The 14,777-nt window shown below is 40.4% G+C and overlaps 1 protein-coding gene across 1 annotated transcript in view; it reads left to right on the top strand.

Moving 5' to 3' along the window:
• The window catches only part of PLPPR4 (phospholipid phosphatase related 4), a 278,566-nt gene that overhangs the window by 259,003 nt on the left and 4,786 nt on the right, over positions 1–14,777 (top strand). The gene's annotated exons all lie outside the window — the stretch shown is intronic.

The following is a 14,777-nucleotide window of genomic DNA, read 5'->3' as shown; positions in this document are numbered from 1 at the left end:
TTTGAGTAAGTGATGCTTGACAGGGTTAGAAGAGATTAAAATGTCATCCTGATAAGTAACAACATCCTTCTCATCCCCAAGGAGCTGAAACATAAGTTTCTGAAAGACAGATGCTGCTGAGGCAAGGCCAAAAGCCATTCTGAGAAAGCAAAATGCTCCAAAAGGAGTGTTGAAAGTTGTAAGATCACAAGAGTCTTTATTGAGTTCAATCTGATGATAAGCAGCTCTTAAGTCAGTCGTGGAAAATATCTTTGTACAAGAGAGTTGAGCAAGCATGTCTTAAATCCTTTATAAAGGGAAACAATCAACCTGAAAGTTTTTATTTAAAGATCTTAAGTCAGTGCACAGTCGGAGCTCATCAGAATTCTTTTTTAAAGGGACCACAATGGGAGAAACCCATAAAGAGGAGTCAACAGGCTCAATGACCCCATCAAAGCTTAATTTTTTAATATGTTCCTTCAACTTTTCTCTAATGCTCAAATGAACATTTCTTACCTTGTGAACAAAAGGGATGCCATCAGGCTTTAAAATAATTTTATGCTCATAACCTTTTACCATGCCTAATGTATCATTAAATACTTGTTGGTGTTTTTTTAGAAGAGAATCCAAGGAAGAAATATTATCTTGAGATATATTAACCAGAGAAATGGGAAGTTCAGTGCCAGGTCTTAAAATCATGCCAAGTTTACCTTGGTCTCTCCAACCTAAGATGTTACGACCTATTTTTGCTACATTAGTCTTAGTGGAAATAGATCTATCTTTGAATTGAAGGGATTGAAGAAAATAACCCATCATGTCTATCTCTTGACCACCAAAAGCAACAGTGCGGATGTCGGGTGGAAGTAATTCTAAATTCTTCCATTCTTTTAAAAAGAATGTATCAGAGAGGATGGTTATGGGAGAACCAGAATCCACACATAGGGCCTTATTAGGATCGCGGACGGACTTGCGTCTGTCCGCGACCCCAGAGGATGAGGGAATGTCCGATGGGCTGCGGCGTTCCCTCATGTGCGATTAGGATGTGACCGCCACCCTGGCGGTCACATCCTGGATATTTAACATTGCGGCGGGTGCTGCTTCAAGTAGCACCCGCCGCAATGTTAAAAGTGCATGTTTAACATTTACATGCACAAAGCGGCAGGCCCCGCGCTGTGCCTGCCGCTTTGTGCAAGTAAATGCTGGGGGGTACCATAGGTACCCCCCATGTGCACCCCCCACCCGCTAACACCCTGGGGGCCCGCAACGGGCCCCCAAAATCAAAAGTACACATGCTTTTCCACGGCGGAAAAACCGCAGCGGAAAAGCATGTTTACAAATGCTTCCTAATTTGGCTGGCGGTGTCTGATAGACACTGCCAGCCAAATGAGAGCTTTTCCGCCGCGGTTGTAATCTGACCGCGGCGGAAAAGCAGCAAACAGTAACCAAGACCCACCAGCCATCATAATGTGGCGGTGGGTCTTTGGTGAGTCCGCAGAGGATTTTCCGCCTCCTCTGGGCCGGAAGTGGCTTTCCCTGGCCCGGAGGAGGCGGAAAATCCTCCATCATAATGAGGCCCTAAATCTGGTGTCAACATCTCCAATTATAATATCACAAATAGGATCCCCCCCGTTATCCACAGAATTGGAATCAATATTCACCATAGACAAAATAATTTTGTTATTATGAGTGTCTTCAATATGTGCACTAGAAACACTTTGCAATTCTTGTGTATTCAAACCCATGACTTTATTGGGATTTCTGCATGCCTTTGAAAAATGACCAATTTTTTTACAATTAGTACAGAGTTTACCAAGAGCTGGACACATTGGAGAATTTACTACATGTGACTTAGAGCCACATCTGAAACAAGAAGTGTTTCGATCTGTTCTTTTAACATTTGAATTAGAAGAAGAGGGTTTACTAACATTCGTATTGGAATTGGAAACAGGTTTTTGACTAATCTTGTTCAATACTTCAGTGTTAACACCTTTAGCCTTACTTAATTCCTTACCAGCAGAAATGAAATGTACAATGCCTCTGGCTATTGCTAAAGTTTCTGCTAAAGAAGGATTTCTGCAACATAAAATTCTTCCCTGAACTTTAGAATCATAACAATTTACAACAATCTGGTCTCTAAGATAATGATCAATTGGAACAACAAATTCACATGTAGTTGTAAGTGCTCTTAACTGAGCTAAAAATATGCCAATATTTTCATGTTCATATTGTTTATGAGTAAGAAATCTATGCCTTTCAAAGATAACACTAGGCTCATCTTTAAAATGTTTTTCTAACCTGGCTATAGCTTCAGCAAATTTATACCAATCATCAGACAGAGGGCGAACTATAAGTGGTTGATGATCAAAAATTCTCTGACCTTCAGAACCTAAACAATTGTAAAGCATGGAATTCTTCCTAACAGCATAAAATTTGACACCATCTATGGTTAATAAATAACTATTAAAATATTTATACCATTGGGTCCATTTAACCTTAGGAGTACCAGGATCTGACAAAAATGAAGACGGAAGAATAGCTGCTTGAAGCGCCATGTTAAAGTAGCAATATTTTAAATAACAATGCAATATGGGCCATATGTAGGTAGCCCAATACCGGTCGGTAACAGACGAAATTACAGAATTTCGGCCGTTACCGACCAGTATTGGGCATTTGATATGTAGGGGCCAAATTTAAGGATTCGGTAATTTACCAAATCGGTAATTTAAGGAATCAGTAAATTACAGATTCCTTAAAATACCGATTCAGTAAATTACCAAATCCTTAATGTAGGGAGCACTCAAGTGAGTGCTTTTCTGAGTTAAGGATTCGGTATTTACCCCCAACTAAAAGTTGGGGGTAAATATCGAAAACCTTTGAGAAAGCAAATTTGTGCTTTTCCAAAAGTGCCATGTGGCAGACATGCATGCCCTTAGGGCATGTATGTGTGCCACATGTGCACCCATGCACTATTCAGGGGTGCAACCGGGTGTCAATGTGACACCCTGCCACCCTTGTAAGTCTTCCCCCTATTACCGATTCGGTATTTACCGAATCGGTAATTCCCAATAATTCCTATGGGTCTCTAGGTCCATAGGAATGATGGGAATTACCGAATCGGTAAATACTGAATCGATAATTACCGAATTTTACTGATTCAGTAAAATTTACCGAATCAATACCTACATACCATTTACCGATCCTGAAATACCAAATCGGTAAAATTCAGTATTTTAGAATCGGTAAATATTATTTACCTACATATGGCCCTTAATAACATAAAATACTAAAATTGTAATGAATTTACCATGAAATAAATGTTAAATGTTCAGTAAAATAAAATGTAGAATAGGTGTGTGTGCCACCGCGCTTGAAAACTGTCAGTAATGTTGAAAATAAATTGAGTGTACCCAAATAATAATTAAAACACTGCGCATAAAGTACTCACCAATGAATATATAAGGAAGTAATTTTTCCACTTAGGAATCTCACCAGTATTTAAAACACCAGACAAAATGAAGAATCTGTATAAAATAAAAGATATGCTCAAAGCACTAGAATGCCCATCAAAAAGGAGATATTCTTAGGAGGTGTGCGCATCACCACGCAGGCTAAGGTAAGCCAAAATGCCCAAATCAATTAAAATGCACGAAGCCCAAAGTGCTCATATGACTGCAACTTTGAAAGAGGGTGCGCTCATCACCACGCAGGCTAGGAATGCCAAAGGGCTCTTGAAAAGAATCCAAATGTGTAGAAGTCTCTTAACGCCTTAACCGCCACAGTGCGGGTGTTCTAAAGGGTGGGCGGGGCTCCGTCGGCCGTTGGCTGACGGCAGCACTAGGGAGGTAGTGCTCCTGTCGGCCAACGGGGTTAAAGGTAAGGGAAATGAAGTGCCAATAAGTATTCCACAAGGTGGTGAGAGCACAATCATGACAAAAGAGGCTGAAAAGTACGATTTGTAGAGCCTCTTTTAATTGTCGTCGATAATGTGGTTGAATAAACTGAAGGCTCCACAAGGCTCCACAAGTGCAGCAAAAGGCTGAAAATATCTGTGAAAAGGAGGCTGCAAGGGTTGGAGGTTTTCTTGAAATGTTTAAAGTGAAGGTAAACACACCTAGCAGTAGGTTCTCAGGGTGCTGGCTTCAATACCAGTAGTCGTCAATTCATGTTACATCCAAAGGAAGACAGTCCACGCAGTAATGAAGGTAAAGATGTAGGTTTATTCTTCAGTAAAGCAAGTCAGCACCAAGGACCCTCACAAAGCAGCGCCCATCATCAGCCAACTCAGCAATCACTGACTCCCCTGGAGCTTCCAAGAAGCTGACATTCTAAGCACCATGGAGACAAGGAAAGATGTGATGCAACATGCACCAAGAGCATAAAACATAACATAAAAGATAGAAACATTAGGATATAACACCCATCCAAGCACACTTAAGCTCCCTATTGTTTGTTGATGCCTAGGAGGAATACACAATGGTCATCTGTCTGCTACACCTAGTCATGTGACCATAACCATGCTACAGGCACTAATTGGCTAAGGTAAGATATACAAAGTGTTGCGCCCTATACCACAAATTAGTGAAATTGTTGTATAGGGTGCATGATTATTCAGTGCCTTTGCTTAATAAATGCCGTTGGTAATTATTTGAATAATAATTTTTTTTAAACCCTGACACTTCCATATCTTTATAGACTTACATGACCAGCATGTGAATCAAGACATACTGATAAACTTGTGACCTAATCATTGCACAAAATTATTTTAGACAATGATTGTTTTCTCCTAGTGGACCTGTAATCCATCCCCAACCATTTTTACATCCTAATACAACTTAATGACATTAAGTACAAATTGACTTGAAGAGAATAAAACAGGCAAATGAATGACATGACTTTTCAATACATACACTGACCAATTCACATATTGTTTGAGAAAAAAAATGAAAATGTTATGTTATGTTATTTGGTTTTTGTAACGCGCACGGCTACTCAAGAGTGTCCCGGGGCAACAGCCATCAAGCAAAATACAGCTGAGCAGGTGGAGCTTAATTGAACAGCAAAGTATTTTAATGCTTCTTAAATAACCTGAAATCCTGAGTATTCCAAAGTTCGAACAGAAGGGCATTCCAGGCTACAGCAGCCTTAAAAGAAAGAGAACTGCCCCCGTGCGAGAAAGAAGAAAGGGGGAACCACAAGTAGGTATTGTGCTGCAGAGCGCAGTTATCTCTTGGACTCATAAAAGCAAAGACACCTTATGAGATATGGTGACCCGTTCCATACAGCGCTCCATGCGCAAGAGTAAGGGCCTTAAACAGGACCCGACTGGTCACAGGGAGCCAGTGAAGGTCCCTCAGATGTTATTTCATACTAGATCTTCCGGCAATGTCTAGCAGAAATCTTGTGGCCGCATTTTGTATTGTTTGAAGTTTTTTAAGTTGGTAGCCCGGCAAGCCAATGTAAAGTGCATTGGAATAAACAATTAGTGATAGAAAAAGAGATTATGTCACCATCTCTTTTGCGAATCTAGGCAGGAGAGGCAAAAACTTTCTGAGATTTCAGTATGCTGAAGCATGAACCAGCTAATCTCTTTACCTGAGGGGAGAACCGAAGGTCTTCGCTGAACCACACCCCCAGATTCCTCACTGGATTGCTGATAGAATTTGACATTGGGTACTCTGTAGGCCAGATCGACTCCCTAAAATTAGGGGGGAAGGAGCCATACTACTTGTGAAGTAGTGTGGCTCACTGGTTAGAGGCGGCAGACCCGAGAGCAGAGGACGGCCCGGGACCAGGGTTCGATTCCCGGCGCGGCAGGTTTCTGGACCAGGGTCAGCGGACTCGATAATTCTCTCGCCTCGGTGCCCACTCTGATCAGCGATCACACTCGGCAACTCTGGGCATTAGCTTGCCTCATCTTCACTAACGGCCCCACCAGACCGCCGGGGATGCCTGGTCTCACCCTGGAGATACCCATTAAGGGACCATCTCTCAGGGAAGCCAGGAAGGGTTTCGCAGCGGTCGAAGCGCCTTGGGACCCTACGGGTAAGTAGTGCGCTATATAAATGCCTATACATTTACATTTACATTTACATACAGCAGTATCTCTGACTTGTCCTGATTAAGCTGTGAAAGTGCAAGCCATTTGAAAACAGCGGAAAGACAGTTCTTAGCTAAATTTGGAGACAAGTCATTTTTCTTCCAAGTGAAGAGAAAAATAAGTGTTCAACATGTATATTAATATGGGACTCTTTCAACAGAGATACGTTTTCAACATATATTACTGTTTCTAAAGAAATACACTGTTGTCCTCTTAGTGTATAGTCCTAAAAATACCATGGGGCCCTGCATGGTTAGAGCTCTCTATTCCACCATTATTCAATAATGTTGGAGATATGAATCCTTTCACTTTCCGTCTTGAGGCTATTATTGGCCTTTTCTGGTTGTGTCGGCTCTCCTAACACACGTATCACTCCAACGTGTTTTGACCTTTCCTTTGGGCCTGATATTTAGTTAGGCAAGGTCTTCCTCAGGGATTTATGCTTTCTTGTTCAGGACACTACACATAAAACAGAAAACAGGAATTGTAGGTCATCTTTACATGGGAATTACATTGTCATACTTGCTACTTTTTGGGGCCCTAAAACAGGCACCTACCTTATGAAGGTGTATTGTGGTATCCCCCTTGGGGATCCTGTTGATGAATTGAAAGGCGGAAAGGGTGCTCCACATAAGATGGCCTCTATGTGAGGAGGAGAGAAAAAGAAGGTGCGTCTATTGTAAGAATTGGCTTTGGTTCCTATGTAGCAATTCTGTTAGCAGGGGATAAAAAAGTGTAATTGTTTCAAGGAGGCTTCTGTCCTCCTTTGGGTAGATAGTTCCTGTTTGGAATCCATGGCTGTTAGGATTTTTTAAGATCTCTATGGGTATATATTAAGATTAAAAGGGTTGTAGTATGCTGCATGTCAAATATCAGAGGCACATATTGTGTTGTACATGAGTTGTTAATTCACAATACTTATTTAGGGAGCATTATTAATCACAGATGATTAGAATTCCTCTGTTTGAAGGGCTCGTAAAGATAGCTGCTCCTAGCTCTGCTTACAAATGCATCTGCTCCCGTTGCTGGAAATACGGAAACAAAGCGAGGAAGCAGTGTCAGTATCTTTACATTCCCTGGTTTAATTGCATGCTAGAATGTGCCATGGGGTTTGGAATGATGTTCCTTGAGTTAGCTTCAAGAGAATGCCTTTCTCATAGTGCAGCCGGTACTGTGCGGTCCGGCTGCATCTGAGTGCAATGACTTTTAGATACACGCCGCCAGAAATGAAGTCATGGCCTCATCGGGTAGATGGGAAGTATAGTCTACCATGTTTCCTGGCCTGTTCTGCAGTCCAGGGCATTCTTTGCATATTTATGCAGCAAGCGGAGCGGGAACCATCAGCTATATGTAAAAGTAAGACATGAGTAATTGTAAAAATAAATTAGAGTCAAGATGGACTTTCATCACCTGATCGTAGTGTTCTGCTCAGTGCATTTTGGGTGTTGTAGTACAGTGAGCCTTTGTGGTATGGCTTGCTTGTGTGTGTGCTGCATTTAGAACATTCAGTTAACAAATTAGTGATTTTGACGTACCTCAGTACTGTCCATTTTAAATCTTTCAGTAGGTGGTTTTTCTCAATGTACTGTTGAACCATAGGTGCATTCAAGGTTTTGCAACAAATGCACAATTTTTGTTGGACAATTTGTTTGCTTATCTCTTGATTAGTTTTCCTGATGTAAGCTTTTTCACATGGGCAGTTCACACAGTAAACAACATTCATGGAATTAAAATTAGTAAATTCTGTGTGTATGAATTTGATGTTTCTGTAGGTGAACCCATCTCCTTCTATTGTGCTTTCACAGGTAGAGCAATATCCATACTTGTGGTGGCCTTTCACTGGTGGTAAATTTAACATAGTAGTTAGGGGGGGCATGACTATTCAGTGTAGTGTTCGATTTTATGAGGCTATCTCAGATGTTCCTAATGCGTTTTAGTGCAAACATGGTTGGTTCTTTAAATTGTTGTAATGTTGTGTGGTGGTTTAGGATCCAAGTGAATTTTCCCGGTTCATGCCCTCATATAGGTACAATTCACACTGCCCTAGTATAGGCATATAAATCATTCCCTTATTTAGACGTAGTCCATGCAGACCAAATATAGGCAGCGCTACTTCCATCCGTAGCAAAACATCACCATTTCTTGGAAAATCGCTTAAGTAGTCAGGGACCTTCCCTTGCTTGGATATTGGTTTGTACAAGAACTCATGTACTTTACAAACAACTACTGTTCCCTTGGGGTTCTTTCCTCATGTTATTATGCCTGACTTTACGTCAAACTAGACACTTTCAAGGTATAAATATGCCTTCACTTGCTCTAGCAAGACACGGTTGTTTGGAGCAGTTCGACTATCTACTTGCCCGACGCAGCTCACTACAGCAAGCGCCGAAGGAAGTCGACCCTCTAGCTGACGCACTGATCAAGAGGTTGCATTTCTCTTGGTGAGAATCCAGCTCCAGTGTTTCCAAGCTCCCCTTGTGGGGTGTTGGGAAATCGAGTCCCGAGACTGAGATACCAGACCTCCTTCATTCTAAACTAAAGGTATAGAGCTGATTAGAACCTAGCGAAACCTTGGATAGAATTTTGGCAAAGAAAAACTAAACCTATGCTACACCACACTTACTTCTTCCCGCGCACTAGACTTATGTTATGTACATTGGGGTAGGCGTATTTTAGAAGCACCATTTGATTACTTTTAGCCCTTGTTATGTATGTATGTATTTATATATGCTTTAGCATCCATACAATGCTCTTACAGTATTATTTTATAATATTGTTCTCGCTGTACGCATTATACTTTGCAGTCTGCATCACGATTGTAGCAGTTCACTTTACTTGCATGAGAAAGAAGACTGTTCAATAAACCTTTTTACTGAAAATGCCCGTCTCTCTATTTCTCTGCACCTCTGTAGAAACGTAGCATGCACGAGTGAGTGAGTGAAATACTTATCTATTGTTTCCGCGACTCTAGAGCTATATTTCTTATTCTTGGGAAACAAAGTTGTCATGTTTATCCGGTTGTCAGAAACTAAACCCTTCTTGTGAATTCGAGAAAGTTTCTAGTGACCTTTGAGCTAGCTGGCATTCACTATTAGGTTTAATATATTCGATAGGGACCTAGACGACCTCATGCCTACGTTTAATCTATAGGATATATTATTCCAATGTCCAAAGCCTATTGGGAATATAGGAACTACACTACAGTAAGCCTGTCATGATTTTCCCATTTTGCTTAGTGGAGTTCTTCACTGGGGTGGTTAGTCCAGAGAAAGTAGTGATGCATACCATCAAGACAGTCTGTTGTTTGTTTCCTGGCTGTATCCACTATACTACCTAAGATAATGAAAAATAAAATGAAGTGCCCAAACAAGACATATTTTGTGTTCCCATGATCAGAACAACTTTTAATTAATTAACCATTTTCAGCTAACTTAGGCTATCATGATGCCAAACAATACTGAATAGCATGCTATATTTTCAGAACCAGAGTTACACAAAAATAGCTAAAAACTCAAGCATCCTCCGGTCAAATTCAACCACAAGAAAGCTTTACCAAGGCCTGCTTAAGAAATTGTTTGCCTTTGGATCAATATTTCTTGACTTGCAACAACAATATATTAAGAACAATACATTATGCAAAAATACTGTTCTTCCTGTTGTAGGAAAGACATGGTATGGGTGTCTTAGTGAAGGTTTAGTGGACCAGTAAATAATATGACAGTAAACCACATGCACATATTGCTTGTATTTGCATTTTTAATGGGTGGATGTTTGGAATCACATATACCACTCCATGAGTGGTGATTTTTCCTGGAACAGTAAAAATCAAAACAATGTTCCAAACATTTTTACATTCCATTAGGTCAAATCTGATGAATGTATCATTAATTCCCTTCTGTGATGTTAACCTCCTCCCCTGCTTTATACATTACACTTTTCAAACTAAGCAATTACCTCTAGCTATGTTGTGTAAGAGAAATAGTAGGATGCAAAAGAAAGGAGAAGGGCAGAGCAGTAACGAGGATTGTCCTGCTAGAGAGGAGAAGTAGGGAAGAAGAGTTAGAGGTGATGTAGGTAAGGTATAGAGATATTTAATGTAAAGAGGAAAATGTGATCTAATCCAAATGAAAAATAAATGGAGGTAGAAAGAAGATGGGTTGGTATCAAGCAATATCAATTCAATCTTTATTTGATTTAGAAAACCATAAAAGACACAAGTTCCAACATTTTGTGCTTATTGGATATTTAGTGCAATATAATAATCCAAACCAGCCCATGGTGGTATCAAGGTTATTGCCTGACATATGTTTTTAAATTTGTTAAAATCAATCTGAATACAAAGTTCATCTTTAAAAACAGCACTATAAAGTACACTAATACGTAGGATAGTAAAATTTAGGTAAGGGAACAACCGTAAAATTAGGAAGTGCAATTGCATTAATTTTTTCTCTACTTTTTGGAGGGCGTTACTTCTGTGCAATGCTAGCTACGCGCCTGTTCTATTTATGGACAACAAAGTGCGTTCTCAGTCATGTAGATGATTAAGTGCTAATGCATCAGTCACATTATCAATTTCAAATACATAATAAACATAAACAGGGGATTATATACATAGTATGCAGTGCTAAAATCAATAATTAAAATAGTCACTAATGATTTAAAATTTCAATCCATTTCTCCTACGTATTACATTTGTAGCAAATAGATATCTACTCGAGCTGAAAACAATTATCTGCGATTTTTCTGTTTTTAGAATACGTAATGCTTCTGAGTGGAATCAGGACCCAATATAATGCAGATTAGTTTGATCCATTTTTTCCGGGGAATTATACAAGCTGGCCAGAAGAATAATATGTGGGTATATTTTCTACTGCATTTAGTGTGCAAATTGCGTCTTTTTCATTTATATTTTTGCACATCCACTTGGATGTATTGGATTTAATCAGTAATACATCAAAGCAAAACTTCTTATATAAAGACTTTGCAAGGTGGGGTTGTATGTCATCCATATAAACCTCAAACAAAGGGACCAGTTTTGTAGTTAAGCATTGCATAGTCAACCTTCCTACTTTTGAACTGTGATGAATGCTATGCTGGATTTTCATCCAATATGAATTTTTCATGATTCTTTTTGAAAGCTGTGATAAGGATTGGGGATCGTCCCAGTAGATTCTTAAACCTAATTTGTAGAACCAACAGCGCAAATGTCAGAGCCAAGGCAGTGTTACATTATGATCAAGCCCCAGTATCTATGTTAGCCCTTCTTTATAATGTTTATCTCTTGTATAGTCCACAGACGAACCCAAAGTAGCAAAGGTCTTAATATAGCTTGTGGCTCAATTTGCCTGAGTTTTAGGTCTTGGATTATAGGAATCATGGATGTATGTACTGGAAGCTGCAATCACATGTTTATAAATGTATTCTCTTCCACAGTGAGCTTGTTTTGGTTATTAATGCCCCAAAGTTCTCCGCCACAGAGGGTTGCTGTTTGTGCCCTGCAGTTGTTAACTTCTAAGGCCGGCAACACTTAGATGTCCTTTTGTGATGTTTTTTCACAATTGCCATGGAATTTTGGACCGGAGTTGACTTGCATCTAAAGATATGTGGCTTCCATGACAATTTAGTGTCGATGGTAATACCCAAATAATTGAAGCTTGGGACATATTCCATTTTGCTTCCCAAACAAGAATGGTTGGTCAATAAGAAAGAATGACATAAACAGAGTTGTGCAAAGAGGTGCAGAGAGGGGGTGGAGAGAAATTGTAGCACAGAAGAGTTGTAGAGGTTGGTACAGAGATAAGTGAAGTGGGAGATGAGGTCATGGGAGACAGGGAGACAGAGGCGGGTGGAGAGGGGTGAATTTGAAAGAGTGGGTGCTGTTTACAGATGTGGAGTAGAGTTTCGAAAGTAGGTACATAGATATGTAGAGATAGGTGAGAAGGTAAGAGTGACGTGTGAGGTAGATGAGGTGGGCTGAAGGAGAGAAGCATGAGACAGAAAAATAATCAAGGCTGAAAAATATAGTGAGGTTGAGAGGTGAATGGGGGAGGGGTAGGTATAGATGTGAGGTGGAAAAAAGCTTATAGGGAAGGATGCATTGTATTTAAAAAGGAGTTTACGTTTTACATGTATGGTAGTGAGAAACTCCCAAGATTTGCTTTTCACTATTGGACGGCCTATTTCTCCCTTTACATAACTTTGGGTTGGTTTACTACATTTAATAAGTAATAACTTTTCATTGGAGGCATGTCAAAATATCTTGTTTAGACTCAAATGAATTGTAATTTAAAATCCTTTTTATTGGTAAAGTCAGGTTTTAACTCACAGTTCTGAAAGACTTCAGAAGGACTGTCTGGACCTAGATGACTTCCTTGCTGCTCCGAGAGGAGTGCCTAGTTGCTTGAAGGAGAGGTGGCCCACCTCCTTGAACCTAGAACCCCCATAAGTGACACCAAAGGCTAGTTGGCTGGCCTCCTGTGTGAGCTACAGGGACATTAGATGCACTAGAGACCTTGAACACTGCACCTGGCCTCTGCTAGAGTGTGTTCAAACCCCCCAAATGTTGCCCCACAGGTAGGACCCTTGGACATAGTGGTAGAGTTTCTGCTCCGGTCTTACCCTAAAACCTGGGACTCCGAAATATTTTACTAAAAAGTGCCTGGAGAACTGAATTCGACAAAATACCGGGACTGACCAGCCAGCCAATCCATCCAACATGCAAGGAAGGTCAGCTTGACTTTGCGGCAGCTCCTGCTATGTTCTTCTTCACAGCAGCAAAGCCTGTCATAGGGACTATACTACGATGGTATCTGGCCTCATGGAGCCCTCTTTGGCTAAAGTCTGCACCTTCATCTGCTGGAGGTTTTCGACTTCCAAGAAGTTGTGAATGCTTAAAGGTAAAATCCTCACTGGGCTTGATGACGACGCACTTCCATTAACTATGTTGACCACATCTACTTTGTAATCCAACTTTTCCCACTTAGGGCTTTTTCCCAGTTTCATTGACAACTTCATCAAGACTTCATCGAGCAGCTCCCTGACGATGTTTCCTCAGACATAGCTTTCTGCCTTTTCCTGCTGAACTCTACCTTCTTCGTGACTTTTCTTCAAGAAATCTTTTAATTCCGAAGGCAAACTGAGAGCAGGGCCTATCCCCTGCTTGTATCTGACCCGTGCTCCATTGTGGTCAGCAATATCTTTTGACTTTGCCCCGGTCTGGCATGACCAGATGCCTGCATTTGGCACCTTGATCTTGTAGGTGCTAGATTGCACTAAAAACTTAAAAAGGATAGGTATAGTTTGGGCCATGTTTCCAGAGGAAATTGATTTTTTTGTTTCTTAATAACGTTGGCACCATTTAATGACTCTTCCCAAAACGTTACATAAAAAAACCTCATCCATGTTAGCTTCTTCCTGAGTTCTCAGCTACTCAAAAGTACACAAAAAAAACAAATGAAAAGAACAATGTCACACTGGCAAAAATGTGGTTATAGAGGGAAAAAGACATGGGGCATAATAATGACACAATTTGGGATGAGACATGCTGATACTCACTGATGGCGGCCACATACACAAATTGGAGGGGTGGGGGAGGGGTTCATGGGACAAAGCGTGGGAGGGGGAACATGATATGAACAAGAATATTAAAACAGATTGTATGCATGATTGAGTAGATGTATTTGACTAAAATTGCATTGAATGTTGTTGGACAATATTGAATTTTATTATTTAATATATGTAATGAAAGCAATAAAATTATGTTTAAAAAAACGTATCTAAGATGGTGCACCTACCCCAAAAAATGTACTTAGATTGTGCAGCTACACAACAACCACAACAAGACCAGTAAGGATCCAATGCTCAAAAGGTTTTATGTGGTACCGCCCAAACCTGTGTAAATTGCTAAGAAACCAATTTCTGAACACCTACAAATCTGTATAATGCAAAAATTTTGTAAATCTGATTCATGTTGTTGTTTGATGCTATACAAAGGAGTTTATTCTAAGTTGCATTTTCATATTTAATTTGGGTGCTTGTCGGATTGCAAACTGTGTTGTAAAATCCAGCTCCGTTTCTGTTACACATTCACAGTTCACCAAGAAAAACCGAATGCAATGTTAAGAAAGAAAAACACTTAGAAATAGACAAAGGATATGGTCATTTGAATCTGCATAATATAACAAATTATGGGATAGAAAAGTAAAAATACAGTTAGATTTCAATTATTGATTCTTCTATATTAAATGTGTTCACAAAGATTCTGTTTTTGGCTTTAAAACTTCTGTTTGAGAGCAAGTATTGCTATGTCTTGGTTTACTCACTCACTTTTCGACTTGCCAGATTTCTATAGCCCTCATACTTGGAGGCCCATTAGGATTTCGGGCGGATCCGCCATCGCCCGCATGGCGGTTTCAATCCGCCTGAGATCCTTCCCTGCCCGCCACCCATTTCCCCCGTTATATTTCTATGGCAGGGGGGACCACGGCAGACGGAAAGACCGTCCTCTGCTTTACCACCCGGTCAATGAGTTGACCGGGCGTAAAAGGGTTTAACATTGTGTCTGTGTCTGTTAGATAACCCCAGCCATATTACCATGGGTGCGGAAAGATACCTTCCTGTGCCGGCATTACTGCCATGGAAAGGCATGCGGGAATAGACTGTGGGGCCCGTTGCAGGTCCCCAGGGACTCTGGGGGGTGGAG

This window comes from Lissotriton vulgaris, chromosome 1_1, assembly GCF_964263255.1.
Source record: "Lissotriton vulgaris chromosome 1_1, aLisVul1.2, whole genome shotgun sequence".
In the NCBI taxonomy this organism is placed as follows: Eukaryota; Metazoa; Chordata; class Amphibia; order Caudata; family Salamandridae; genus Lissotriton; species Lissotriton vulgaris.
This window is presented reverse-complemented; position numbering and strand designations above follow the sequence as displayed.